Source organism: Pseudorca crassidens, chromosome 4 (assembly GCF_039906515.1).
Source record: "Pseudorca crassidens isolate mPseCra1 chromosome 4, mPseCra1.hap1, whole genome shotgun sequence".
Classification (NCBI taxonomy): Eukaryota; Metazoa; Chordata; class Mammalia; order Artiodactyla; family Delphinidae; genus Pseudorca; species Pseudorca crassidens.
In genome coordinates this window covers 148,053,615-148,078,718 of record NC_090299.1, presented here as the reverse complement: position 1 = coordinate 148,078,718, position 25,104 = coordinate 148,053,615, and the positions used below count along the sequence as shown (strand labels likewise).

At 40.1% G+C, this 25,104-nt stretch overlaps 1 long non-coding RNA gene across 2 annotated transcripts in view; it reads right to left on the bottom strand.

Annotated features, from left to right (window-relative positions):
• Nucleotides 1–25,104, bottom strand: part of LOC137224063 (uncharacterized) — a 164,443-nt gene that overhangs the window by 14,682 nt on the left and 124,657 nt on the right. Inside the window, exons 7-8 of one of the 2 annotated variants that reach the window (XR_010943203.1) lie at nt 11,167–11,249; nt 4,159–10,510 (exon numbers count right to left, since the gene is read on the bottom strand). This is a non-coding gene — a long non-coding RNA (uncharacterized lncRNA). Of the gene's footprint in view, nt 1–4,158; nt 11,250–25,104 lie in introns of both variants that reach the window. The other variant, XR_010943205.1, reaches the window with a different exon arrangement.

Below are 25,104 nucleotides of genomic sequence, written 5' to 3'. Positions count from 1 at the left end.
AGCTGTTTTCACATTCTTGGTAGTTGGTGGTAAGTAATTTATTTATAATAGAATTGTGTGTATTGATACTCCTTTCTGATGATATCAATGATGAATGCAGATTAGACTCTTTAGTGAGGAAGCATTAGTCATGAGCTAAAATGAAGTCATGCTTATTTTAGCAACTATAGGGCTTGTTAACTTTCAAGAAATGTGGCATAGGCTTGTTTACAGAATTCTGAAACCTCCTTAGGTTGAGCAGTAAAGCATATTGCATGTGTAGTTTCATGGATTTAAAAAAATCAACAACAACAAAAAAAACAGAAACAAGAATTTATTCTGCTTCAGCGCAGGTCCTAATTCTGCCACAAACTTGTTAGTCTTTGGACAAGTTAATTAACTTTTCTAATTTTTCTATGAAGTCGGGTTAAAAATAGTTGAATAATCTACTCTCAGAACAGTGGGAACTACTATGTAAAATGGTTTATAAAGCCATATATAACATTTTACAGATTTTAGTTGTGGTTATGTTTTCTGCTCATAATATAAGATAGCATATGTTAAATCTGCCTCATGTTCAGTCCACACTTTCATCAGCTTTCTTCTGGTTTATTAAAACTGCATTGGTAGTTGAACTCATTAGTAAAACTGGAGACTTTTCACTGGCGTTTGATATATATATGAAAGAAAAGTGTTTTCATACTGAATTGTCTTCAGAGCCGTCACTTTTCGGCTTCCCTTTGGTATTCCTTAATGCTGACTTTACATCTAGTAATTTGATACATTTTTCTGAAAAGCCTGCCCCTCAGAGGATGGGAGTTTGTGCAATTTACTAAAAGATTAGTAACAACCACCAGCATTGCAGGTGTCAAGGCGGTGAGAGCAGAGCAAGGGCGCCCTCTCGTGAGGATGTCCTGCCAGTGCACTTCACGGAGGGATGTAATTTGCGGCTCCAGGAGAGGGATATTCTCAGCACTCATTTGAGGTAGATGATTCTGCTGCTCTTTGTTTTATTTGCTTAAGAGACCTTCATACGTGGGAGTCATTGACCGTGATTTTGTTTTAATTTACATGTATAAGTGAACTCATATATTTTATCTTTCTCTGCTGACTTATTTCACCGAGCATAAGTACCCTTTAGGTCCAACCACGTGTTCCAAATGGCAAGATTTCATTCTTTACATGACTAAGTAATATTCCATTGTCTGTGTGTGTGTGTGTATATATATATATCACATTTCCTTTATCCATTCATCTATCAATGGACACTTAGGTTGCTTCCATATCTCAGCTATTGTAAGTAATGCTGTAATGAGCATAGGGGCGTATGTATCTTTTTGAATTAGCGTTTTTTCTTCTTCATAAAAATACCCAGAAGTGGAATTGACGGATTGTATAGCAGTTTTATTTTTAACTTCTTAAGGAACTTCCACACTGTTTTCCTTAGTGGCTGCACCAATTTACATTCGCGCCAACAGTGCGTGAGGGCTCCCCTTTCTCCACACCCTCACCAACACTTGTCTTTTTGATAATATCCATTCTGACTGGTGTGAGGTGATATCTTGTTGTGGCTTTGATTTGTATTTCCCTGATTTTCCTTTTCTCTCTCTTCTCCTTCTGGGACCCCTATAATGTGAAAGTTAGTACACTTGAGGTTGCCCCAGACATCTCTTAAAATATCCTAATTTTTAAAATTCTTTTTTCTTGTTTATGTTCAGCTTGGGGTCCCAGCATGGTTGGCCATGGAGCCCGAGTCTCCTGGGGGTGACGCCAGCCCACTGGGGGCCAGTGTCATGTCCTGGGACAGCTTGCTGGGAGGCTGGGGGCGCCCAGGGCTGGTGCTGACCTGCTTGTGGCTGGGACTGAGGTCCCTGGCTGCTTGGCCTGGGGGGTCCTGGCCTGGGGGGTGCCAACTGACTGGGTCCCAGTGCTAACAGTCTAGAGAATGGACTCCAGAATGGCACGTGCCAGCCCCACTGCCCACGTGGTAGAACAAGCTCCCCAAAATGACTGCCTCCAGCATCTATGTCCCCAGGGGAGTCCCACATGCCTCCTTCATCTGCGGAAGGCTCTCCATGATCAGCAAACGGCTCTGACCCAGGGTTTTTTCAAACTACAGTCTCTGGGCTGGAATTCAGAGCATGTGAGATTTTGTGTGCACCCTTTAAGGGTGGAGTGTCTCTTTCCTACAGCCCTCCAGCTCTCCTGAATCCAAGCCCCACTGGCTTTCAAAGCCAGACTTTCTGGGAGCTTGTCTGCCCAGTGCAGGACCCCTGGGCTGGGGACCCCAATGTGGGGCTCAGACCCCTTGCTTTCTGGGGACAACCTCTGCAATTGTAATTATCCTCCGGTCTGTGGGTTGCCAACCAAGTGTGGATTTGACTCTAATGCAGCTCCACCCCGCCTACACATCTCATTGTAGTTCCTTCTTTATATCTTTAGTTGTGGAAAACCTTTCCTGCTCATATTCAGGTCATTCTGATCAATAACTGCTCTGTAAACAGCTATAATTTTGGTGTGCATATGGGAGGGGGAGAGTTCAGTGTCTTCCTACTTCACCACCTTGGTCACCCCTTCCTGAGTCATCTTTCTGACTGGACCTGATTCTTGGCTTGTTGTTCTTGACCTGTGAGCTTACTTTAGCAAGAACCCCCTGCCCTTCATATCTAATCAAGTTCCTCATCCCCTACACTATCGATACACAATCAGATTCTCTTCCTCTCTTCCTTGGTATCTAATCAAGTTTCTTTCAGTAATTTTCCAACCACTGATTCCCTCACTTTAACCATTGTAATCCCCAGCTGCCCTTGTTTTCTGACCTGAGTTCAGTTTTACACTGAAGTCTCTCTACTTTATGCGGTAGTTCAAATAAAATCTGTCTTGACATTTTTAACAAGTTTCTGGTGTGATTTCTCTTTGACAAGTCCTAAAAATATTAGACAACCTTTCACTCAATAATTTCATCTCTGAGAGTTTGTCTTAAAGAAATAAGTCAGAGTCCAGTAAAAAGATTTATTAATGAATTTGATGGTAGTCCGTAAAATAGTAAAGGAATAGAAACAGATAGTCAATTTAAAATATCCAGCATTAGGGGAATGAGTGAGCAAACCAAGATGCAGTAATTCAGTGGTATATACCGTAGCCACAGGTTATAAAGCAACATGAAAAAAATTAATTGTATTACTGAAGTGCTTTGCATAAATTTATAAACACTGTAGTTTTAAAGTAGTTTTAAATATAAATGTGGTTTTCTATAAAGTCAATGACAATTTTTAAAATTGAGGTTATTAAATATGAAAATAAATGTAAGAGATATAATAATCATATGCAATGTGTAGATCTTGTTCGGGATCCGGTTTGAACAAAATAAATGTAAAAAGATATTTTGGGAATAATGGAATTTTTAATATGGACTATGGACTGGCCTTCGTATTATGTAAATATATATTACACTTTACATTATGGGAGAATATGGTCCTTAATTTTTAGGAATATAAAATGAGCTAAGCAGAGAAAAGATTTAAAAAATGTATAGGGCTTCCCTGGTGGCGCAGTGGTTGAGAATCTGCCTGCTAATGCAGGGGACACGGGTTCGAGCCCTGGTCTGGGAGGATCCCACCTGCCGCGGAGCAACTAGGCCTGTGAGCCGCAACTACTGAGCCTGTGCGTCTGGACAAGAGAGCCTGTGCTCTGCAACAAGAGAGGCCGTGATAGTGAGAGGCCCGCGCACCATGATGAAGAGTGGCCCCTGCTTGCCACAACTAGAGAAAGCCCTCCCACAGAAATGAAGACCCAACACAGCAAAAGTAAATAAATTAATTAATGAACTCCTACCCCCAACATCTTCTTTAAAAAAAAAAAAAATGTATAAAGCCTAACTCCAATTCCCTAGAGCCTGGCTGCTAGTTCCTTTCTGTAGCTAGCATCATATTTACCAATATATTTTAAACAAAGGCATGAAAAAAATAAATAAATAAACAAAAACAAAATGAGCTAAGGATGAAATATTACAATGGCTGAGATTTTCTTTAAAATTCTTCTGCAAAGAAAAGAAATTAGATGAACAGATACGGAAATCTGTTTATAATTTTATATCTAGGTGTTCAAGTTATCTATTGCTTTTTAACAAACCATCTAGAAACAAGGTCTTAAAGTAATAACAATCATTATTGTACTCACAAATTTGGTGGTCGCCTTGAATCCAGGGCCCATCCTGCAGTTGTAGTCAGATGGCGGCTCTACCTGGGTCGTTCTTCATACAAAAGGATGGGGGCTGGAAGAGCTGGACTCTTCCTCTCCTTCCCTCACCCGTTCTCTTTCTCTCTCCCAAGTGGTTTCTATCCTTGGTGACCTCAGAGAAAACAGACTTCTTACACGGTAGCTGAGGCTCTCAGAACAAGGTCCCAAAAGAAACCAGCAGGAGTCTTGTGTTCTTTTTTTACCATATAGAAGTTACACAGCATCACTTCACTTCTACTGTAGCCAGTTGGCCCACTCAGGTCAAGTGGAAGGATCATAGACTCCAGCTTTTGATGGTAGAGTGGCAAAGTCATATTGTAAGAATAGCATGTGAGATAGACGATACTGTCCCAGCCATCTTTTAAAAATAATATCTGCCACACTAGGTGATGGATATTGGAGATTTGTCATCATATTGTCTTTTATATATTTTGAAATAGTTATTTTTTGAATTGAGGAAAAAACTAAAAGGAAATGCAACAAAGTGTGCACAGAAAGCCTCTTAAGGGCTTCCCTGGTGGCGCAGTGGTTGAGAGTCCGCCTGCCGATGCAGGGGACACGGGTTCGTGCCCCGGTCTGGGAGGATCCCACATGCCGCGGAGCGGCTGGGCCCGTGAGCCATGGCCGCTGAGCCTGCGCGTCCGGAGCCTGTGCTCCGCAAGGGGGGAGGCCACAACAGTGAGAGGCCCGCGTACCGCAAAAAAAAAAAAAAAAAAAAAAAGAAAGCCTCTTAAATAATTTTTCATCCTCTTAAATTGCCTATAATGTTATATTAATTCTATAACTTAATACAAAAATATAATGTAAAAGAAATATTATCTTAATCCCTTCCCAATAGCCAAAAGTAGTCAGGATGTTCTACTATTCTAAAATTAAGTCATAATAAACATTATTAATGAAAGCTACTGCCATTTCCTTATTTCTTTTACATTTCTTTAAAAACTATTGTTAGGTTGGAGCAGAGAGAGGTTAGGATTTATATCCCAGCTTGGATAATTACCAGATTGTATGTAAACCAGGCATCCAGGGACAGTGGATGAGTTAATATGTGAATCATCTATAAAATGATGTGCAAAATGTGGTGGATGTGCTTCAGTACATCTCATGCGGGGAGAAGATCCACAGATTTTATCAAATTCTGGGATCAAAAATTTAAGGATCACGATTGTTATTCTTGTTAAAAAAGTGTCACTTTTTTCTAGCTCTGTGGATTCACTGAAAACATACATCACATTTCTACCTCTCTAATCAGTTATCTTCCCTTCATCATCCCCTACTTTGTTCACACCTACCTGCATAAATTATACTCTCCAACTTCTCCCCAAAGCCATAAGATTAGAGGTGGACATAAGCTCTGGCCATCCTTTTAAAAATATCCAATGAATATTCACAGGTCTGAAACTCTATATCTTTAAATCTGAGTATTTGAGGAAGAATATTTCTGGATGCTACAACCCTCTACCCAATGATACATTAGACTATATTTTGTTAACAGTTGGTGCTACTAAAAAAAAAATCACCAGATTGGCATTTTACCATCTTCTCTATGTTTTTTTCCAGGAGAATTTGGGTCATATTCTAAATCAGCTTTTTTTTAGGTTTGGATACTCTGTTCAAATTATTGGCTCTATATCTTACTAGGTTGTCTAGGCAGCATTTATGTTGTTTTGCAAGAGAAAACTTCAGCAATTGATTTTAGTTGTTTTCTCTTATTTTGGAAAAAAAAATCTCATGAGGAATGAAAAAATTAAACCAATGAGAAAACATGCAAACATGCAATTTTTAATGAGTATTCTAAGAAACCCAGCAAGATGTTTCCCAGTCACTTTGAGTACCTCCCTGAGCAAGTCCATTCACTTCTGCACTCCAACCACTAATTACTAATTCTTTGGAGGTTCCAAAGGAGAGGTTATTGATGCATGACACACACAAAGAATTCAAACACAAGGAAAGTGTGCTGGTCCACAATTTCTTATTTGCAATTTCAAAATCCAACAACTCTGAAAATTGAAAATTTTTTCCATAACTCATTTGGTGCTGAAACATGATCTGACTGGGATTCATTTGATAATAAAACTTGACTACTTTTAGTCATTTTTCATTCCTCTTAGCCATAAGTTTTACTGTAGAACTGTTAATAGATTGGATAACTGTTCATAGATTGGATAACCTAGCCCTCTTCTGAGAGTGTTATATAACACAGAGTACCTGTCTGAAACAGAAGATTCTGAATACAAAATCCATCTAAGTCCTTGGGCTTTCTATAAAATTGTAGATCTAAGCTAACATTTATTTAATATATTAGTCTAAATAATTTCAAACATTAAAGCAGTCCAAAGACATTTTAACAATATAATAAAGACAGAAAAACATATCAATTAACTTCATAGAGGGAATGCTTTAATGAAATAACACTCTAATGAGATTAAATGTCTTTATTAAGATCTAAAAAATCTGATAAAGAAGAGTAATAATAATAGCTAACATTTACTGAGCCCTGATAAAGTGCTAGGTGCTCTATTAAGCAATTTACATACATTATCTCATTAATTCCTCTATACAACCAAATAAATTAGGTATTTTTTATTATACTTTATAAATAAGGAAACTGAGGTACAAAACAGTTCAATAACATTCCAGGATACATTTACAAGAGGTTGAGATAGACTCTTGAGTCTAGTTAATGACTGTGGAGCCTGTATAGCAAACCCACTCGTTCTGGAATGATGGGAAACTGACCCTACGATGTATTATACAATGGTGTTGAGCAGTTTGTTACTCCCAAAAATAAACAGGCATGCTAAAACTAATGAGTAAAAGTGTAAAAACGAGTGTTTCACTTTACTGCACCACAAACAACCTTAAAACATAGTGGCTTAAAAGTTATTACCTCTAATAATTGTGTGGCTTGCCTTAGCTTAGCTGGGGGGTTCTTGTTTGGGATTTTCCCATGATTACAGCTCAGTAGTGGCTGGAGCTAGAATCAGCTGGAGTTCATCTGGGATACATGTCCAAGGTGGTCCACTCACACGGTTAGCAGCCAATACTGGCTATTAGCTAGGGCTGTAACTGGAGCACCTGTACCACACCTCGCCGTGTGGCTTGGATTTTTCACAGGATGGTTATTAGTTCTGAAAGGAAGCATTCCAAGAATAAGCATTCTAAGAAACCCAGGAAGAAATTGTAAGACCTCATAACATAGCTTCATAAGTCCCAGAATAGTTTTCTGCCACATTCTGTTGGGCAGACAGGTCACTGAGTCCAGCCCATATTCAAGAAGAGAGTAATCTGACCCCACCTCCTGATATGATGAGCAGCATATGTGCCAAAAAGAAAGTAATAGATGGGGGACATTTCTGGATACTCTTTGCCATAGTTCACCTTCTGATCACCACAATTTACATTTTTCTTTTTTTTTTGCGGTACGCGGGCCTCTCACTGTTGTGGCCTCTCCCGTTGCGGAGCACAGGCTCCAGACGCGCAGGCTCAGCAGCCATGGCTCACGGGCCCAGCCGCTCTGCGGCATGTGGGATCTTCCCGGACCGGGGCACGAACCTGTGTCCCCTGCACCAGCAGGCGGACTCCCAACCACTGCGCCACCAGGGAAGCCCTCACAATTTACATTTTTCTTATGTAAAGAAAAATGGACTCACCACCACTCCCAAGATCCCCTAGAGTCTTATTTTACTATGGCATCAGCTCAAAGTCCAGGATCTCCTCATTTAACTTACATTCAGATACAGATTATATAGTTTCCTGGGTACAGACATATCTCATTTTATTGCATTTTGCTTTACTGAGCTTCACAGATATTGCATTTTTTACCAATTGAAGGTTTGTGTCAACCCAGAATCAAGCAAGTCTATTGGTGTCATTTTTCTAGCAGCATTTGCTCACTTAATGTCTCTGTGTCACATTATGGTAATTCTTGCAATATTTCAAACTTTTTCATTATTATTATATTTGTTAAGGTGATGTACAATCAGTGACTTTTGATGTTACAATTGTTATTGTTTTGGCATTTTTTAGCAATAAAGTATTTTTAATTAAGGTATGTACATTGTTTTTTTTTTTAGACATAATGCTATTGCTTAAACATAACTTTTAAACATAAATTTTATATCCACTAGGAAACCAAAAAATCCATGTGACCTGCTTTATTGCACTATTTGCTTAGCTGTGGCCGTCTGTAACTGAACCTGCAGTATCTCTGAGTTGTGCCTACAAAGGTCTTCAAGTATGGTTCCCCTCAGTCTGGAGACCTGTGAACTAGAGACAAGTTATCTCCCCCTCCCCCCAACACAGCACAAACCCTACATGTAGTGGTGATACAGGAATAGGAAAATCAAAATAAATATTCTCACGAGAAACAACCGGATGGGCGTGAATGAACTAGTCAGGAGGCACAGTGCAGTCCCTAGACCAAAGCGGTTCTGAAACTGTGGCAGGCACATGTCACTAGTTCCTTGTCTGGGGCCAGCCTTCTCTGTGGCAGTGGTTCTCCATGACTTTTGTTTCTAGCCTCTGGACTCTCTGCTCTTCATTGTGAGCCCATCTTCCTTTTCTATAAGAAATGATCCATGTTTAATGGCTGAGTAGCTTTCTCAAAATGTATCCTGCCTGCATCGGCTGGGGACTCTTGAGGCCCTTTTCACCTTGAACTACTCCTGTCCTTTCAATCCAAGCAGACGGTGCTTCTAAAAATGCGTCTTAAAAACTTAACATGCTCCCCACTACTCTTATTAGGGTTCACTCCTTTATACAAAAGCCACAGCTAAAGCTCGTTGGGAAGCACCTACTTCTCTACCTTGGCCTGAGAGTCAGGTCACTGTGGGAAAATGTCCTTGAGATTCTTAGAAGCTCCTGTCCACCTCACTGGGTCTGCAAGGCACACCCTCAAGTCTTTCTGACGACTCAGCGATGGGGATTACAGCTGCACCCTTAACTATGTTTTAACTTTGACACCAGTGTTACTATTAATGTCCTCGATTTGGTCTTTACCCAGAGGCCCTTTCTTATCTTGAGAAAACTTAATTCCCCGGGGAACTGTCCCCAAACTTAAGAGCACCCCTTTTTAGTTCAATTCTCTCTATCCTTTACTTTTAGCATATGTAGCTGAAAGAAACAGGAGGGACTTTCAACATTCTACATGGAATCTCCTTGGCCAAATCCATTAGCTCATTTCCACCTGCCACATTTCTGGAGGCAACATTATTGCCAAACTTTCTGAGACTACATAGCAAGAGTCCTTACTTCTCCAGCTTCCAATAATCATTTCCTAACTGTCCCTCAGATTTCGTTGTGTCCTCAAGGGCCTTCCAGTATTTGCTTGCTGCCTGGTCCCAAGGCCAATGCCGCAAGTTTTAGGTCTTTATTACAGCAGAAACCCAGTTCCAGCTAACTGTTGTTGTATGTATCTATCACCGTGCAACAAATCAACCTAAACTTAGAGGCTTAAGACAAAAAATTATTATTACCTCTCATAGCCCCGTGGCTTGTCAGGGCCCAGCTATCTGGTTCTTCCTCAGGGTCACTCACATGGCTGCAGTCAGATGGCATCTGGTGTTGGAGTCATCGTGTGGACTGAACCCCTCAACTAGCTCACTTATCAATGATGCTGACTGGGAGCTGGGAGCTCAGCTAGAACTGTGACCCTGGGCACCTGCACAGAACCTCTCCACATAACCTGGGCCTCTCACAGCACGATAGCTGAGCTCTAAGAGGCGATAGCCAGGGAGCAATGCTTTCAAGACATCCACGTGGAGGCTGGGAAGCTACTTGCGATTTAGCCTCTGCGACACCAGAACATCCTTTCCACCTCATTCTGTTGGTGAAGCCGTTCGTCACTGCCAGCTCAGATTCAAGGGAGGAAAATGAGATTCTACCTCGTGACGTGAGAAGCAGCATGCAATGTGGTACAGGAGGATTTGGTGGTGGCTGTCTCTAGACTCTCTACCGTAATAAAAACCAAGGTATTTATATAGTCTCAAAATCTCCTTCCAGTGGAGAACCTGTCAGACACTACCTTAACGAAATGATCAATGTTAATATCACTATGAAGGATTCAACATTACTCCGTGTTCCAACCCAAAAAGCATAAACTGTGTCTAATCTCGAGGTAAGGTCAAACAAACCCCAACAGAGAAAATGTACTCTTCAAAGTGTCAAATCATAAAACACAAAAACGGCTAAGGGCTTGCTTCAGATTATTGACTAAGAGGGGATGACATCTAGCAGAGCACATTCCTGGGTAGATCCTGGGCAGGGGACTTCTTTTCCTTGTTCCTTATTGCTATAAAGTAAATTATTAGGAAAATAGGCAAAATTTGAATAAGGTCTTAACTCAAGATGGATGCATTAAATCAATACTAATTTCCTTCTTTTGATGACCACAGTGAGGCTATTTAAGGTTTAGGAAATACACAGTGAAATATTTAGCAGTAAAGAGTCTTTGTGTGTACAACTTACTCTCAAATGGTTCAGAAAATAACAATACCAATAATAGAAAGATAAAGCAAATGTGGTAGAATATAAATATTTGGGGAGTTTTTCGTACTATTCTTGTAAACTTTACGTGCTTATTGCAAACAACAAAGCTATACATAAAACAAACAAACACAAGCCGATCAAACATACCAGAGAATTCAGAAATGGAACCAAAGAATGAAAACAACTGATACATAGGGAAAGACGTGATCGAACAAAATTTCCTGAAACAGCAAGCACACAGTCATGCAACGTCCAAACTAAACAACCTTCTGAGGAAAATTTTTGCAGCACAAAAGCCAGGGAGCTCATATTCTTAATTTACAAAAGAAATCACAACCAAGCTGCAGAAGAAGAGCAGCCCTAAAGAAAATTGAGCAAAATGCATAAGCAGGTGCTTCACAAGACAGCACACACAAGTACCCAGAATAGGGAAAGCAATGCTTTAGGATTTCTGCTTACATTCCACGAGCTGAGCACACATGACTTTCTCCATCCTTTCCCAGACCCCTACGAAAATTACAGGGGAGGATTTTTCATGACATCTGTAAAGACAAAGAGAGCATGAAATGAGACAACAAAAGACCAAAGAGATCACAAACGTTTAGAATCAAAATGCAGGCAAGAAAGTGGCAACTGAGTTAGACCAGAGACGTCTAAAAATTCAGTGCCTGTGGGAAGCAGCAGGTGGAAGTGGGGCAGCTAGGAAGAGTCAAGCCTATTTGCTTTGCTCTGGAAAGACCCAGGAGTCGAGGCGCCAGCTGCTAGTAAAAGTGCAAATGCAGGGCAGACATGAAACGCAGACCATTCTGTTTGCCAAGCGCTCCAAGCACTCCTGAAAAGTGTGAAATAAGGAGGCCAAAAGGCCTGTCCTCATGGAGCTAATCTTCTAATGCTTCTAATAGGGAGCTTATATTCTAATTTATATATATATAAAATTATTATAATATATAATTATTTATATAATTAAATATAATTATAATATATATTAAATATATAATAATATTATATATATATATATAATGTTACAAGGGCTGTGGAAAAAGGTCAGAACACAGGTAGGTAGTCGTGGTCTGGGGAGTGTGTCTTAACGTATGGGGATCTGGAAAGCCCTTGCTGAAAAGGTGCCGTTTGAGCAAAAACTGAAGGAGCTGAGGGACCAGTCATGCAGGGACCTGGTGGAAGACGGCACAGCAAACGTAAGTGTCCTGAATTGGGACTGTGCCGGGCTTGTGGGAGCTAGTTTGGGGAGGGGGCTTAAGGACAGGCATTAGGAGGTAACCAGGAAATAACTAGGACACCACTGCAAGGTTTTTGGAATAAGACAAGGAGACTTTCAAGTGTTTGGAGCTGAAATCTGGAGAATTAAATGAAAGTCGTCTTAAAAGAGCAGTTTGACTTCCAGAAACTGTTCCTCTTCCAACACAGCTAGGAGAGAACCTCTCTCCAGCTACAGGGGCAGACGAGAGGTTTACATTCTTGAAAAGTTTGAACTACAAAGCATTTAGTCTCAGAGACACAACAGAGAGAGCGAAGCCCCTACTTGAGAACGGGGGAGTCCCGGAAGCCCGCGTACCAGCACTTTCTGCTCACCAGACACTTCTGCTTACTACGTCCTCTGCTCCGAACCCTGCTCCCCCAGAAGGGCAGACTCCCAGCAGCACATGGAGGATTTCTGTTTGGGAAAACTGGCCCGCCCACTCATAGCACAGGGAGATCAGCTCGGTGCTTTGTGACCACCTGGAGGGGTGCGATAGGGAGGGTGGGAGGGGGGGGAGACGCAGGAGGGAAGAGATATGGGAGCATATGTGTGTGTGTAGCTGATTCGCTTTGTTATGGGGCGGAAGCTGACACACCATTGTGGAGCAGTTATACTCCAATAAAGATGTAAAAAACAAACAAACAAACAAAAAACTGGCCCACCTAAAAAAAAGGGGCTCTCTAGGCTGACATTTGGCAATCCCACGGTGATATGCTAGGTCCCTCCCCGGTCGTCCCACAGTAAAACCCAGCGGCTGACAGACCCCACCCACCTCCTAGAGTATCCAGTCAGTACTCACAAATGTGATCAGCCTGTTACAAGACATTTGTGGAAAGCCTCCAACGCAAAGGAGAGACTAAAATAAGTAAACCAGAGGAGCTCAAAGGAAGCAGAGACAACACATAATACTATGAAAAACAAAAACCTTTAAAAAAAATCTTATAATTAATATTTGCAGAGGGAAAAAAACAATGATTGCAACTAAGAAAAAAGAAAAAGCTGCTACCAAAAAAGAATATCCAGAGGTAGGGTGACCGCCACCCTGGTTTGTCCTGGACTGCCTCCGTCTTAGCACAGAGTGTCCCCCATCCCAGGAAACTCACAGTCCCAGGTAAACCAGGAGAGTTGGTGACCCCACTAGAAAAGGAGAAAGCTCTGTAAAATTATTTTAAAATAATTTTATTTTAAAATTTAAAATCTGTAAAAATTGACGGCAGCAATATGGGGTGAGACTAGAAAACTCCAAAATCCCACAGGCTCACTGAATCATGCCGTGTGCCCTGCTTCCTCTCCTCCTTCCCTAGTCTTTCCTACTGTGACATCAAAAAACCAGCAAAGAGATGCTGCAGAAATTTATTCAATAGAAGGTAAGGTCCTGACCTCAGCTGGTGAAAGTAGGGAAAGAAAGGAAGGAACCAGCTAAGAGGTAGAATCCAAGGGGCTTAGAATCCAAGGGCTTTGGAATTTCAGAGGGAGGAAAACACCTCAGACACCATCTGGTTCAACATTCTCTTCTTCCAACCTGGTGCCTGACTCATAGTAATAGTTGAGTACAATATCTGCTGAATAAATTAACGAATAAATGAGGAATGAGACCCAGAGACGCACTGACACCACTAATTATTGGCTTACCTGGCATAGGAATGTAAACCTCCTGACCCCTAAGCCAGCGCCCTCTCCGTTATGCCACACCTGGTCTCATAAAGCACCACGAATGACTAAAGCATGAATCTGAGCCTTATTTTAGTGCTGCGGCTTGATTCACCTCATTTTCATCCACAGTCTCATCTATTATACGGCACGTAAGAATTAATACATTTTTAAAAAGGGATACGACTGCAGAAATAAAAAGCCAGAGGGTTAGAAAATAAAGTTGAGGACATGAAGCAGGAATAGAACAAAGAGACAAAGATAAAAAAAAATAGAAGAGAGCAATATTTTTTACAATGTAGACTCTGTCTGATAGGATTATTAATCTGAATAATAGGAATTCTTGAAAGAAAATGGAGGGGAGGAAATTATCAAAGAACTAATCAAGAACATTTTCTAGGAAGAAGGACTGAAGGGGCTCACTGAGGGCCCAAAACAATGTTTGGAAGAAAAGAATGGCACCGAGGGACATGGTCAAGAGTGTTCAGAAGACATGGTCCCTAAAGCCGAGAAAGGGAGTGGGATGGGCAGAGAGAACAGATCAGATTCCAAGGGTTTACATGGAATCAGGAATAAGAATGGCACGTTTGACGGCTCAACAGCAAGGCTAGAAGCTTTAAGTCAAGGAGATCATGCCTCTAAGCTTCCAAGAGAAAATGACGTCAACGTGGATTTCTACAGCCAGCGCGCCAGGATAAACGTGCAAGGGTGTTTTCTGCACTGTTGTTTGGATGAGCAAAAATTCAGAAACGGCCTAAATGTCTATTATGAGCAATGAACTCAATTATAACAAATAACATATCATGAAATAAGTATAATAATTATACAACTAAAATATCATTGTAACCTTTTATAATATCCTGATCCTTGAAAACAATTTTCTCGACACATTTTACTGAAGAATGAAATTAATTATATGTACTGGCATGGAAAGAACTCCATGATATATTATTAGGTTTAAAAAAGTAAGTTTCAAAATAACAACGTGTATATGAGATTTTTTATTAAAGAATATATAGATAATTGAGAAATTAATATATAGATATAGATATACAAGTATGGATAAAATAACTGGGAAGACAGAAGAGTGTCCATGTTATCATTGACTGCCTTTGGAGAATAGTACTTAGAAATTTAGCCTATACTTTTTGCTTTGTACAGTTTTATAGTAGTTGGGTTTTTTCCTTACAGTGTGCAAATTATTTTAAAAATACTATGTATATTTTTCATTTCTTTGTGATGACAGCACCATCTAGTGGTCTATGTTAACTTTTAAAATATTTTAACTTTAAAATTATGTGATATTGAATAATATATTAATATTAAAATAAAAACAAATAACTACAGCAAGGGAAAAGCTTACTTTAAATAAGGCATTTTAAAGTAACAAACCCTCTATTATGCTAAGTGAAGTAAGTCAGACAGAGAAAGATAAATACCCTATGATTTCACTTATATGTGGAATCTGGAAAACAAACAAACAATGAAACAGAAACAGACTCATAGATACAGAGAACTAACTGGTGGTTGCCAGAGGGGGTGGGTGGGGACAGATGAAACAGGTGAATGGTAATTAAGAGGTAAAAACCTCCAGTTATATAATAAATAAGTCACAGGGATGTAATGTATGCATAAGGAAATATAGTCAATAATATCGTAACAACTTTGTATGGTGACAGATGGATGATAACTGGACTTTTTGTGGTGATTATGTTATAAAGTATAAAAATATTGAATCACGATGTTGTACACTTGAAACAAATATAATACTGTATGTTAATTATAACTCTATTCTTAAAAAATGATAAGGAGTGGTCAGCCTTGAGTTGATAATTGGTTTGAGACGATAACTGACCTTGAGTTGATAATTGTTGAAGTTGGATAGTGGGTAAATTGGAATCTGTTTGTGTACATGTTTTAATTTCTCAATTATCAAGAATTTAAAATAATTTAAAAAATAAAAAAGAACAAACCCTCACAACTTTATCTAAAAAAATTATATCTTAGAATAATCTCCAAGATATATGAAATGCAAAAAATCGAAGTACAGAAAAATATATGTAGTAGTCTATCATTTGTATTAAAAGTAAAGCAGAGTATTTTTGCATATTTGATTGTATATGCATAAAATATCTCTGAAATCACAGCCCCCCCAGTGAAGTTGGTTGTCTTTAGTGAAGATAAGCAAACGGCTAAAAAATAGGGATGAGAGGAAGACCTTTGTGTATGTTCCCTTTTGAACCTTTAGAATTTTAAAGCTTAATATAAAATGCTAATTAAAAACAAAGTCCTACCTAAGGAAAATTTGCCCTTGCTCTGTGTAACTTTCAGAGTAATGATGTTATAAACACATCCCTAATATTTATATATCTTATCTGCACCACATGTTAAAGTAGGATTTTCCTTGAAATGAAACTCAGAGGTTCACAGAACCAAATAATCTCTTTAGGGTCCAAGTCCAGAAGACAACTTAAACACTCTGAGAAAAACCAAACTACCGGAAATTCTCTACTCTGAAAAAAAAGTCATAGTTTGCTCGCCTTCCTATATCCTCACCATGGTTTAAGAGGTCCAAGGTTTCCAGGTCCCTAATCAGCAGCCGGATGTATCTCATCTCCAGAGAGGGTTCACTATTAAAGGGAGCAATTGGCAAACCCCCGAAGAGAAAACTCTGGTCGTTGAGACCACAGGGTATCATCAAGGACAATGGTCTTGGACCAAACTGATTTCCCAGAGTTACTTTAGAGTAATCAGCAGAAGACCATAGGGACTTCCTTGGCAGTCCAGTGGTTAAGACTCTGCGCTTCCACCGTAGCGGGTATGATTTCAGTCCCTGGTCGGGGAACTAAGATTCCCGCATGCTGCGCAGTGTGGCCAAAAAAATTTTTTTAATAAAAATAAATAAATAAATAAAACAAATAATGATTAAAAAAAAAGAACATAATGGCTGTCAGCAAGTCCTTGACAGCGTCCTCATAATGATCTGATTAAATAGAGAAGCTTAAGTGGATGGCAATGTGGGTATGAGGATTAATAGTTAGTTGAACAACATAACCAGAGAATGTTGGGCTTCCCTGGTGGCGCAGTGGTTGAGAGTCCGCCTGCCGATGCAGAGGATACGGGTTCGTGCCCCGGTCCGGGAAGATCCCACGTGCCGCAGAGCAGCTGGGCCCGTGAGCCATGGCTGCTGAACCTGCGCGTCTGGAGCCTGTGCTCCGCAACGGGAGAGGCCACAACAGTGAGAGGCCCGCGTACCGCAAAAATTGATGAATAAATTTAAATCATTTTGCAGATTTCAAGTGCTATCTTCAGCCCATGCTTTTCAAGAGTGTTACCAGCAACTAGACAGAGAAAACAATATGATTATCAATTTTGTGAAAGACACAAAGCTGTAGTATACATTTTACGACAGAAATAGATGGCCCTGACGTTGTGTGAGAACTAATAAAATGGAAATTAAGAGAAAGAGATGTAAAGACTTACACCTATTTTCAAAGAAATTGTCTTCACTAGTGCAGCATACGGAAGGTCTGGTTTATCTGCAGCAGGTGTAAAAGAGACTTGGGAATGTTAGCTCGTAGTAAGGATGATGTTTCTGTTTATGGAAAGATCATTACCTAGAATGCAGAGGCAATATTCCTGTTCTGCTGTGTACAGCGCTGAAGCCCTGTAGATGCAAAACCCCTGGGCACCACACTTCCTAGATGGACCCTTGACAAACTAGAAATGATTTAAATGAACACAACCAGGATTCTGAGGGGATTTGAATTCAGGAAGGAGAGCAAATGCAGGGAAAAGAACTAGCAAACTGAAGTCTCAGATGGAATGGTAGCTGTCCTCAGATGTCCCAACTGCTCCAGGTGGAAGAAGTAGAAATGTTCAGTGTGCCTGAAAGGATAAAAATAAACTCTGTTGGAAGAAATTTCAGGGAAGCCAAATTTGCTGTAATATAATTTCATCTTTTCTAACAGTCAGAACTCTACAAACATGGGACGGAATACCTCCAGAAGTAGCGTGTCTCTCGATGCTGGAAAGCTCGAGCAAAAGAAGGAAATTTCTATGTGCAAATATTATGAAGGGCACATCCTGCACTGGCTAGAACTTCCAGTATAACGTCCAAAGTGGCTGGATTGCCTTAGGGGAAAAGCATTCAGTATTTCACCTTTAAGTATAATGATTGCTCTAGATTTTTACAATGCCTTTTATCAGATTGAGGAAGAATCCTTCCACTCCTAACTTGCCGGGTATTCTGGTCATGGAGGTATTACTGAGGAGTGAAGAGGCTGACTTAGAACCCGATGGAATGTGTTCTGTGAGAGGGCTTCAAGTTTCCCCTGCTTTTTTGACCTTAATATAGTCTTTCTGGCGTTTTGGGAGAGATCACAAACTTTTATACACTGGACATAAGAATTTAGCAGCCCCTTATAATAACTCCCTCCATTCAAAGGTCTCAGTGTGGGAACATTTAAAATTGCTAAAGTCATTCTATAAGTGTTGCTCTCACTCCTTAATTAATTTATTCATTAATGCTTTTAAGGTAAAAAAAAATGAATAAGAGAAAGTAAAGGAATGAGACCTCCTGGTGAATTAAACAGCAAAAGGGTTGCTTCAAATGCAACAATAAAAAACAAGACAAGCTGACAACTAGCTGTAAAGTCCCAAGTGGTTGTCGAGTTAATTGTTCAGCCTACGTTATCCTTAAAGAAGCCTATAGAAATTGACCTGTGCTCCGGCACTCACTCCTATAAACCACCTGCTGAACCCCCAGCGAGCGTCAGCTGAGGGCCGTCTCTGCTTGCTGAGAGCTGGATGTATAATGATATTTGCAGAAGGGTGTGATAGAAAAAGTAAATAACTGAATTGCATTCGTACTGTTTCCTGTTTCCTTCTTGATTCTTCAGAAGGGCTTTTGTTTTCCCTTTAGGGGTACAGATTCTCCTTGGACAAATACTAATTAAAACTCCAACTAGGAGATTACTAAACTTTGGTTAATGAAGAGGCACAAGGACACGTCTGTGTTTTCATGGACTAGTCGAGTTCAGTGAAATGTTTATTAACAGACGTGGCCCGGCCCGTCCTGACCCCAAGACACTGAAGCCTCTGTCTGAACCAGACTCATGGGTTTCTTCCTAGCCTTTCTCAGGGACAGGAATACTTCTGGTAAGTTTTTATAAACTCCACATACTTTTTATTCTCAAAATGAAACTCTTTTTTATTAGTCTATGTTAACCAGTAGTATATTTCATCGCCGTGACTTTGAAATTCCACGTATTGTTCTTGCCTGGGGATTTTTTTTAAAGTAAAAGAAATATGGCTTAAAAGGTGGAGGAGAAATCGCCACTTTGTAGAACAGCCTCTCTGAATATTGTTCTTCTCCTTTGCTATGATTGGTTTCTTTGTGCTAGTTTTTCTTTTTTTCCAAATTAGAAGATATGTATTTTCATTTAATTCCAAGGTGGAATTAAACAAGTTGAATGGATTCACAAGACCTCGCTCTGTTCCCATACTTTCCTTGTGTTGAAATATAGTGCTACATTTTGGTAAAAGCAAGAAATAATTTCAAGAGAAATATTTCTGAGGAACAGAGTTAAATAATGATTTATTTGTTTTTAATTTAGAATAAAGAAGATAAATAATAACATTTCTTTCTGTGACCAACATAATTTTGTTCTAGATATTCAACCAGCAACCTGAGATAAAATGTTCTGGGATATGCCTCAAAATTCAGGTTGGATCAAACTGATGTCATTGCCTGTTGTGCCGTGTAATAAGGTACAGAAAAGCCACCCAGGCTCACAGAACAACTGTCTGTTGAGACAGCAGCAATTACATTATCAACAATTAAAAACAAAATTTCCCTGAGCTGCAATATTTATAATCAACCTATACAAACACAGGCAAAATGCTGATTTTCATGTCTACAGGCCCAACCTAGAGCCATTTAACTAAGATTTAGCAGCAAAGACTGTTATGAAAATTTTCAAACATACGGGAAAAATGAAATAATTATACCATGAACACCCAAATACCTACCATGCAGATTCTATCATTAACATTTTCCTGAGACTTCCCCAGAGGTCCAGTGATTAAGACTCAGTGCTTCCAATGCAGGGGGCATGGGTTCGACCCCTGGTCGGGGAACTAAGATACCACAGTCGGGCGGTGTGGGAAAATAGAAAAAAAATTTAAAAATAATAAAAATAAAATAAAAACATTTTCCTATATTGGCTTCTTCACATACTATCCAACATCCATTTATCCATCTATCAATTTGTCTTATTTACTTTTATGATGCATTTTAAAGTTGCAGATCTCAATTTAAAGTGTACCCCTAAATACTTCGGGATACATATCACTAACTACAGCTCAATACTTGTTTATTCCTTGAGGTAAAATTCACGTGCAGGGAAATGCGCATATCTTTAGTATACCATTTGATATACACATCTGTGTAATCCAAGCCCCTGTCAGGGTACAGAGCGTCACCATCACTCCAGATCTAGCAAGGCTCTTCATACCCCTGCTCAGTCAGTCCCTTTCCCCACCCTAGAGGCAAACACTACTCTCCTCCTTCATACAGTATACATGCATGATTCTTTTTACATTCATTCATGCTTTTGAGTGTATCAGTAAGTCAATCCTTTTCTTTTTCCTATGAGTAGTATTACAATAGTATTCCATTGTACGAATGTCCCATGGTTTGTTTATCTATTATTTTGTTGATGGACACCCGAGTTTTATCCAGTTTGGGGCTATTATGAAGAACCTGCTATAGACATTTGCATGTATCTTTCACTGGACTTATGTTTTCAGCCTCTTGTGTAAACACTTAGGAGTAGAATTGCTGGGTCATAATGTACTAATAATTTTAGTTTTATAAGACACCATCAGAGCCTCTCCAAAATGATTACCTCATTTCATCTCCCTCACTTCAGTTATTCGACATCCCTGCTAATTTTGAGGTGGTCAGCCCTTTTAATTTTTTTTGTTCTGGTGTTTGGGCAATGCTGTCTTACTGTGGTTTTATTTGCATTTACCTAATGACTAATGTTGCTATGCATTTCCCCAGGGGTTTATTGGTCATTCATATATCTTCCTTTGTTGAATGCCTATTTATTTTTCTTATTTTTTGATTTTTTTTGGTTTGTTTTTTTTTGTATTTTTTGGTTTTTTTTTTTGAATGCCTATTTAAATACTTGGCTCATTTTTTAAAAAATTGTGTGGCTTTTCTTTTTATTATTGAGTTGGAGGAGTTCTTGTAAGTATGTATTGCAGCTGCAAGTCCTGTGTCAGATATATAATATGCAGTTCTTTTTGTATTCTGAATCTTAACCCCTTATCAAATACATGATTTGTAAATATTTTCTATAGAAGTAGAAATATAATGTTGTACACATGAAACATATGATGTTATAAACTGATGTTACCTCAATAAAAATAAATCTAAAAAAATTAAATGATAAGGCTTCTAGCGCAAAAAAGATAGAAGAGTATCTTTGCAACTTGGGAATAAAAAAAAGACTTTTAGATAGCACACGGAAATTAATAACCATACAAAACATAGATAATTAGACTTCATCAAATTTAAAACTAGTGCTTGTCAAACTACATATTTAAGAAAATGAATGGGCGAGCCACAGACTGGGAGAACATAACTGCAAACAACAGAGGGGCCTGTTTTCAAGGGGAGAGACGAACAAAATATGCAAAGGAGAAGAACTGTGGTGAAAAGAAAACAGGACAATGAACAGTGCTCAGAGCCTGGTTTAGCCTGAAGGTCAGGAAAGGCCTCTGTGCAGAGGTGGTGCTGGGACAGGAGCTAGACACAGGGAAAATGTAGGGAAGATGGCCAGGCCCGGACAGGAGGAGCTGTGCGGGGCTCAGCCGGCGTGAGCTCGCTGCGACCAGGGATACAGACAAGATCAGCTCGAGGGAGCACAGGACGTGTCACAGGTGTGACCATCAGAGGGGATGCGGGGCAGGTGATGCAGGGCCTCGCAGGGAAGGCCTGGGGATTAGGATTTTATTCCAAGGGAAGCCACTTGCGAGTTAAGCAGAAGAGTGGCGTGATGAGATTTACACTCATAAAGATTATTCTAGATGTTGAAGGACAGCAGGAGTGGAGGATGGTGGGGCGACATTCATTTACTGACCCATTTCCCTCCCCACATCGAGAAGATAATGTCTGAAGTTAGCTGGTTTCTGGGGATCATCTAAGTAATAATGAAAATCAAGGTGCCGTGCTGTAGTTACTAGTAAGCGACTGCAACTTAAGCTTAGATGCAATATGATATGATCTAAATACATATGATAAAAGGAGTAAGGTTTACTTTTATTATGTAAAAATGGATAGGATTTATCTACAGTCCGCTACTAAATTATAATTGCAGTTAATCCTACGACAGGGGACACGTGATTCCTTTATACACGGAGCAACCTGAGATGGACGAAAGCATCCAGAGATCAGACTGTAGGTACATGACCCAGGAAGAAATGCAGGTTGCACAACCGTCTATGTTTCAGATGCTCCGACAAAGAATACTCAAGAGTGGGGAGAGGGCAAAGAGCTTCATCTTCTGAAGGCATCAGCTTTGCCTTCAGACTGTAAACGTTTGACTTTGAGACCCAGGAGATGGCCATGAAGACACCTTTCCTGGAATTGAGGGCATGGTGGTGGAGGGATCCTGGTTACGGGCTCTCTGCCCCAGCAGTCGCGAAGGACATAGTTAGGTTCCACGTTCAAGAGCCATAGATGTTACCGAGCCTGCATGCCCACAGCACAGAAGGCCAAACACTGGCAGTGGGAATCTGCAGCAAGGTAAAAGTTCATTGCAGGACACCAAGCAAGGGTGTGGGAGACAAGCCTCAGATCCACTCCCACTTGGTCTTGGAGTTGAAGGGGAAGAATGAAGAAGCTAGGATTAATCATCATCTTGTGACATTTCTTAATCTAGCTCAGGAGTCAGAATGTCTCTGGTTAAATTCTCTGGCCAAGTGGTCCACGGCTCAGGGTCTGTGAGCTCATCTTGCCCTGGAGAAACAGCCTGAGTTTGTAAGTTAACGATGATACCTACAACAGCAGTTTTATTACATTAACTATGTTATTGACGACATCAACTTTAGTCACCTGACTCTGGTTGACGCGGTCAGTTAGCACATGATTGAGGTCAGGGGGCACAAGAAAGGGCATAAAGTTTTGGACAGGGAGATTGAGCATACACTTGGTAAGGGAACTCGGTTTTAGGGGGACTTGGTTTCACAGATATCTAACAATACGTATTACCTACCACATCCTTGCCCTCAGCTTTCAAATTCTACTTAAAATCCAACAAAAACCTTGTGTTCGTTATGCCTAGGATAACAGCATCCAGTAGGCGGAGCTAGAAATAACTCACAGTACCTGATCTACATGTGTAGAAAATGCTAATGGATGCCTCCTTCTAGAAACAGCTACCTTAAAGTCAGTGGATATTCTGGGTGTGGGACAGCTGAAGGCTATGGGAGACTGTTTGCATAGGTGCGTGTCGGTTACCATGTACTGTAATGAAACGTTAGCGACCTTGGGTATTTCCTTATTTCTTGTTCCGACCTATAGCACTTGGTGACCGCTAGATGGCATCATTTCTTTTTCTTCTCTGTTATTTTGCTTCTACTTTTTCAGGAACAGTCCTCACTAAGATACTGGCAATAAAAATTATTTTTTGTTCTCTGAGCTGCTGTAACGCACAATTGTATGCTTAAGAAATATAAAAGAAAGTAGTGATGCTAGTTTAGGAAAGAAAGAAGGCTTCAGGGAGAAATCTGGACCTTAAGCTTGGCACTAAAGGAACTCCAGTTTTCAGTAGAGAAGAGAGGCAAAGTCAACACAGAGAGAAAGGAATAAGGGTGGGTTTCGTTAGCTTGCTTCTTTAGTTGGTGGGTTGAGTGTCAGTATAGTACATTGATTAAGGGTGAAGATTCTGGAACAAGGCTGCCAGACTTGATAGTCTACCTCTGCCTACTTTTATGGTCTAAGATAAGTTGCTTTACTTGTCTTGGTACTTCAGTGCCCTCACTTATGAAATGGAGACAATAATAGGATCTACCTTATAGAGTTAGTATGAAGAGTCAAGGAGTTAAAAGCAGTGATGCTCCTAAAATAGTGCGTGGCCCCTTTTAATGCTAATTACATCTCACTGTGTCCTACTCCTGCAGCTCTCTCCTCACATCACCTCACTTCACCATCGTGGGCCAAGCATGGGTTGGAAAAGCATTTCCACACACGAGGCAGAAAGTAAGGAAGATAGAGCTTTATTAAAGAGAAGGGTCCCTACAAGAAGAGCGGCTGACTTCCTGGTAGCCAGGGAAAGTTGACAATGAGCATGGGTTGCTTGTCTGTTTTTATAGGGAACCTGCAAGTCATCTGCTGACTGGGCAAAGTAGGTATACTTTCAGTGTGCTGAGCGGGAGAAAAATGGGGCCGATACCCTTCCTTATGTGGGATAGGAAAGGGACAGGGCACGCTGCTTGGGAGGGCTCTGGGACATTGCAATGGTCACATTGTGACAAAGTGATAGGAGTCCTGTAAGTCTTTGTTCTGGCAGTATTGGCCCTTTGAGTTTATCTTGTTCTTTTTCCTTGGAACACACCACATTCACCACACAGATTAACATAATGCCAAGCTCAAAAGGCACGTGTTGAATGAATTACTCCTTTCTCTCTGGGTTGACTTTGCCTCTCTCCTCTACTGAAAACTGGGGTTCCTTTAGTGCCAAGCTTAAGGTCCAGATTTCTCCCTGAAGCCTTCTTTCTTTCCTAATTGTTAACACATTTATCTTTATTTGGGTTGAGTTTGATCCAGCTACTCTGAAGACTATGGTTTCTTCACTAAAAATTGCTTCAATTGTAGATTTATCACCTGGTTGGCAAACGCTGGGTAATTTCAGGCACAAGAACACTACTCTGAACCTGGGTGTGGTCAGTGAGATAGAAACCAACGTTATTTTTTCCTTCATGATATAAAATATACTCTATCTTTACTCCCAGGGTTTTGTCCAAAAAACTCATAAAACATAAATTGACTCTGCCATTCAGACTCCCATGTTCTCCTCCAGTCTACACAGCAAAGTCTAAGTTCAATTACACCAATACTGATGTCAAATTTCAAAAAACGAGAGCACCCTCCATTTCTGCTAGTGCCAAGTGTATTGTTCCAGGTGCACAGAAGTATCTTTAAAAAGTCTTAGTAAATCTCATTCTACAATAAGTAATTACTCAACAAGTTCTCCTGGACCAGAGTATACTAAGCCAGTGTTTGCTTTCCATTGCAGGCGAAGAAGTTTGTGGTCTTTCATGGAGCTTCCGTTTACCAACCTGGAAATGGCATTCATTTTATTGGCTTTTGTTATCTTTTCCTTCTTTACTCTGGCTTCCATCTACACGAACCCGGATGAGAGGAATGAAGGTAAACAGAGAGAGCTCTTCATAATAGTCCCCGTTTCCTTTCCCCA